This window comes from Procambarus clarkii, chromosome 22 (assembly GCF_040958095.1).
Source record: "Procambarus clarkii isolate CNS0578487 chromosome 22, FALCON_Pclarkii_2.0, whole genome shotgun sequence".
In the NCBI taxonomy this organism is placed as follows: domain Eukaryota; kingdom Metazoa; phylum Arthropoda; class Malacostraca; order Decapoda; family Cambaridae; genus Procambarus; species Procambarus clarkii.
The window spans coordinates 40,878,434-40,884,313 of NC_091171.1; positions in this window are offsets into that span (position 1 = coordinate 40,878,434).

The following is a 5,880-nucleotide window of genomic DNA, read 5'->3' on the forward strand; positions in this document are numbered from 1 at the left end:
CCAATTGCTTTCAATTAACCTTATATTCTGCAAATACAAGTGTACAAGTCAGCGACAATAATATTTAGGAGGTTGATTACACTAGCGAGAGAAAATCATTGCAGCAAGACTGTGATCGAACCATCATCCTGGGCACCCCGGACGTGTGCCTTACCCAGGGTGCTGGCTCGCTCCCCAGCCTGCTCCAATGATGTTTTCATAGGTATATCACGCTTTTGTGATGTCTTTGTGTACAGCAATATGGCTATGTAGAATAAATGAATAAGGAGTCGTAGATGTAATTTTTACAAATTAGTGGCAAAGGCAGTTCAAAAAGTGGGCAGAAATGGAGAGTGGAAATAGGTTATTAAAGTATTAACAGATAACAGTATTAGGTTCGAACCCTCATCAAGGCCCTTGTGGATTTGTTTATTAACGGATTGCTTTTATAGCAATTTGCATGATGTACTGTACCTGAAACCTGGAATTTGGAACTGTTGAATACTATGGATATCAGTCTTTGATATCCATAGTATTCAATTGTACAATACAATACTAATTGTACAATACTAATTGATAATTGTACAATACTAAGATTGTACAATTCATAGATTTGCACAGTACTGTACTAAGTTATGATGCCAGATTTGTACAACACTACTGAGAGGTACCATGCCGCCGCTAAATGGAAGGTGGTATGGAATGGCAAGTATTACTTTAGATTTCTTAAAAGCTTTTCCTCCTTGACACTTGCCCTTCTTTTCATGGAAGGCATCTTTCCAGTCATTCCATGCCTCGTGAGTGGAAGAGACTGCCATTTCATGCCCCTTGAGCATTGGAAAATTTTCCCATGTCTTGGAGAGTGCAGACTAGCTTTGAATTAATATTTACGTCATTTATGGTACAATTTAGTTTATACAATTTATCTTGTGTTGCAAAGTTAACATTGCCACTGTCAACCATTTCACCAGTGTGAATTGTTGTCAACATATTCACTTTGTGTGTCTTTCCAATGCAACGATAAAATTTTGTTGCTTTTTCTCGACTGACAATCACCCACTGAAATATAAATTTATATTGTATAATGTGGGTTTTAAGCTTATAATGAGAGAGAAATGCCAGTGTTTGGTACTGGTAGTGCCAAACACTGACATTTCTCTATGTGCCTTTACTGTGACACGGATTCCAGTCTCATGTTCAAGCAGAAACATAGCAAGAGGCTTGTATAATTGTCAGCGTACAGAATACTGCCTTACTAGACAGTACAGTGTATTGCCCATGTTCAGCAGTGGTTTCGTGAGTGTCTTGACCACACTGTTAGGAACTCGACCGGGTGTATGTCGGTACTAGAATATGTCATCATTCACTATTCTGGTTTCACATACGAAGAATTTCAGTCCAGACGCGTGCTGTTTGAAAACAAGAAATACCTTGAAAAGAACTTGCAATTCGTCAGTCACTATATTCTGGCCTAAAAGAAATTTAACTTTTCTCTCACATTACTGAATACTTTACTCACTCTCTACAGTCCATTGTTTCGATCCACATTATCATTGTTTTCAAAATGTAGGCACCTTAGAAGTAGCAGGAACCTATGATGTGACATGTTTTCAAAATGTATGCACCTTAGAAGTAGCAGGAACCTGTCATGTGACATGCATCTCCCCAAACCTGGGGATGGAACACCACTGTCTTTGAACAAATCCACAAAGGCCGTGACGAGGATTCGAACCTGTGTCCGGGAGCATCCCAGACGCTGCCTTAATCGACTGAGCTACGACATGGTTTTGTGTGTGTAAGTGTGTTACTACTGTCTTTGTTTCAATAATCCTGTTATGACATGTTTCACCATCATATACAGCAAAAGAAACACACATCTCACCAACATAGTCTCGTGTCTTTCCAACATGTCATACATGAAGCTGGTAATATGCCAGATGCAATGAGTAGCACTGCAGTTTGTTTCATCATCAAGTAAGTAATTATCAAAAGAAGGCACCAAACCAGGAAGGCTATGTAGCACCATCAAATGTGCGGGATAACCAGAGGGCACTAAATATCACCAAGGATGCCAATAAAAGAACAAGCACAAAAGGCGTAAACGATATAAAAAATATCCGATTCACCAAGAATTCCATCGAGGGACAAGACACACGCTTGTCCCAGAAGTCAGGATAATCAACAAGGATATGCACGACCATAAGACGGACAATGGAATTTGGACAAGAAGGAGCAGGGTGGCGCTCCATTAAGTGACCGTGAGTTAAGCGTGTATGGCCAATATGCAACCTTGCCAGAGCCGTTTCCCATCGCCGATTACAGTGGTAGGAGGACGGCCATTAGGACACACTACTCCCAAGAGTATGCAGTTTGTTACCAGTAACAGAAGACCAACAATCCTGCCAACGGGTAAGGATGGCGGAATGAATAACTGGATAAAAGTCGGAATAAAGAATACCTTTACGGGAGATGGGACGAGTGGACAGCTTCCCTAGCGGCAGCATCCGCACGCTCATTTAAAGAGAGACCAATTTGGCTGGGAACCCAGCAAAACTCAACTGACTTAAATTTACTGGAAATAAGAAACAGCCAATGCTGAATCTCGACATCCACTGGATGGACCCGAGAGCCATGAGGGCACTACGAGTCGTCGACAACTACAAAGGAAGATTGACAACGAGAAAGCAGGAGACGAACAGCATAGAGAATAACACAAAGTTCCGCTGTGAAGATGCTAGTCTCCGGAGGGAGGCGACACATATAAGTGCTGTCAGGAAAAACAACAGAGTAGCCCACACCGTCTGCAGACTTAGACACATCGGTGAAGATGGAAACGAAGTGGGAGTGCAAAGAAAAGTGCTCAAGGAAAAGGCGTTTCAGAACCGTAGGATTGGTAAAAGCTTTAGTGATGCGGGTTAAGGATGTACAAAACTTCGGAAGGGGGACTCACCACGGAGGCAAGGAAGGAACAACACGAGGAAAAATATTAGAAATACAAACTGAAAGAGAAGTTTCATCATCAAGATTCTGCATGTAAGCTCAACAGAATAAGCCATATAATAATCACTCCTCATCACTAGTATATAGGCAAATGTTTGTATTTCTAGTACAAATTCATCACGTCCCATATGAATGCACTTGCTGCTTATACTGGTGCCGCCAGCACAATGGCCGTTTTCTCGAAATAAAACTTTGTTGGCCAGGAGATATAGCTCTTCTACATTGTATTGTCTCAACACGAACAGTTGAACTGGAAGCCACACTATCTTCAGTCCTCTTGGCTTGGGACATGCCAATGCGTACTTCTGATTGAGTTTTTTTCCTCCCAAAGTCCGGCCTCAGGCCAGGCTCTACTTGTGTGAGCTTGGTCCAACAGGCTGGTGTTTGGAGCGGCTCACAGGCCCACATATCCACCACAGTCCGGTTGGTCCAGCACTTCTTGAAGAAAATGACCAATATCTAGTTTTCTCTTGATGTCCACCGTTGTTCCGGCAATATTTCTTATGCTCGCTGGGAGGATGTTGAACAACCGTGGACCTCTGATGTTTATACCGTGTCCTCTGATTGTGCCTATGGCACCCCTGCTCTTCACTGGTTCTATTCTGCATTTTCTTCCATATCGTTCACTCCAGTATGTTGTTACAGTATTTTGCTGTGCAGATTTGGGACCTGGCCCTCCAGTATTTTCTACGTGTATGTTATTTGATATCTCTCGTCTCCTTTCTAGTGAGTACATTTGGAGAGCTGTGAGACAATCCCAATAATTTAGGTGCTTTATCGTGTCTATTTATGCCGTATATGTTCGCCATACTCCCTCTATTTCTGCAATCTCTCCTGCTCTGAAAGGGGGAAGCGAGTACTGAGCAGTTCTCCAGATAGGACAGTACATCTATGCTACTTTAATCTAAACCAATGCCACTGAACCCAGCAAAATGACTCGTCTCTTACATTACCATGGTGATCAGGAAATGCAGATGGCACAGGTGATGATAATGGGAGTGGCATTGACCTAGGATAGCACAGATGGGGTGAGTGAGATGACCATACTATTACTATATACACTCGCTGCATCATCGTCATCAATGTCTGTCTCACTCGTATCCAATACTGTACTTGTGTTAGCTCTATTATGGTTATGGACTTTACTGCTAGAATCCACTTGGTAAAACATCTAAATTATTGGGACCGACTGAAATGCCTAAATCTGTATTCTTGAGCGCAGGCGGAAGAGATACATAATAATTTACACATGGAAAATAGTGGAGGGGCTGGTCCCAAACCTGCACACAGAAGTAACACACGAGACCAGCAGACATGGCAGATGTGTAGAATACCTCCCCCCCCCCCTCCCCAATTGAAAAGCTGAGGTATGATAAGTACTCGGAGAGAACTCTATCAACATCAGAGGCCCGAGACTGTTCAACACCCTTCCACTACACATAAGGGGCATAACTGGCCGATCCCTCAGTGTTTTAAGAAAGAACTTGACAAGCACCTCCAAAGGATACCTGATCAACCAGACTGTGACTCATACATCAGGCTGCAAGCAGCTGCATCCAACAGCCTGGACCAACCTGGGTTCGTATCCTAGTCAGGAAGGATTGACTAGACGCCAATCCTTGACTGTACAGTATTTCTGTTTACCTAACAGTGAATGGGTACCTGGTCATTAACCGATTTGGCGGGTATTATTCCAAGGAATATTAAGATTTTTAAAATTGAGACCTGCCTGAAATGCTATGCATGCTAATGGCTTTACCAGAATGTAAGAACTCTTGTACAGGTTTATATAAATATTAAAAAAAAAGGTTACTTTTTAAGTTTTAAAAACAGGTTTTACTAAGATTTTACAAGCGCTTGTTGTAGTCATTAAAATGTCAACTGGGCAAATATTTGAATTTTTAGTTAAAACCTGTTTTATTTATATACTGTACATTTTTTACTTACAACAATAGTTACTCTTACATGCTATAATCTTAGAAAAGGAATTGACAATCAAGTTACCCCTAAAAGCACCAAAACTGGATGAGGTATAGAACTGGCAGTCACCCCAAAATTATATATTGTATACAGTACAATCCAATTTTCTTGTGAGGGTCATTTTGTAAAACAATTTTTAGCAATCGAAAAATACAATCATTATAATGATTTTTCTATGTAAATTGTTAATCTTGTACGAGGATGTAAGTCTTTGGTAGCAAAAGGATGAAAATTTGGTGGTCTTTATCTTAAGTTTCATCTGCACTTAATTGTTATGGAACTCTAAAAGCTGATAAAATACAATATACATTGATAATACAATAAGCTCTGTCTAAACTTTTATACACTTATAATAAACTAGGTTAATAATGAGTGTACTCAACAATCACTGCTCCTCAGGGTTAACTAGAGCATGCTTCTCACTGCTTCTCACAACTATATGCTTACTACAATGCTGTAGTGCTTGAATTTATATGAAGGAAAAACCCAATATACAGTACATGTATTATAAATGTATTTAAAAACAAATTTTCTGATGTAACCTACATCCTTTTTCAAGGTGCTGTACACAGCACATTGAGAAAGGATGTAGGTTACATCAGAAAATTTGGTTTTTAATACATTTGTACATCTTTCCTTCACCATGAATATTTTTTTTACATACTATTCCTAAATCCACCTTAATAGAACATCCTAATTTTCACAACTGGGCGTTTTGAGAAATCTTACAAATGCCTCGCAAAATATTGTGATTCTACTGTATATCATACATATTACATTAGTATGTTATTACTACACCATATATATATATATATACATTACAGCAGAAGAATATATGCTTGACTTGTTCTCAATATATTACAAATATACTGTACTTCTGAAAAATCTGTGTAAATAACCGAGATGTCATTATGCAAAAAT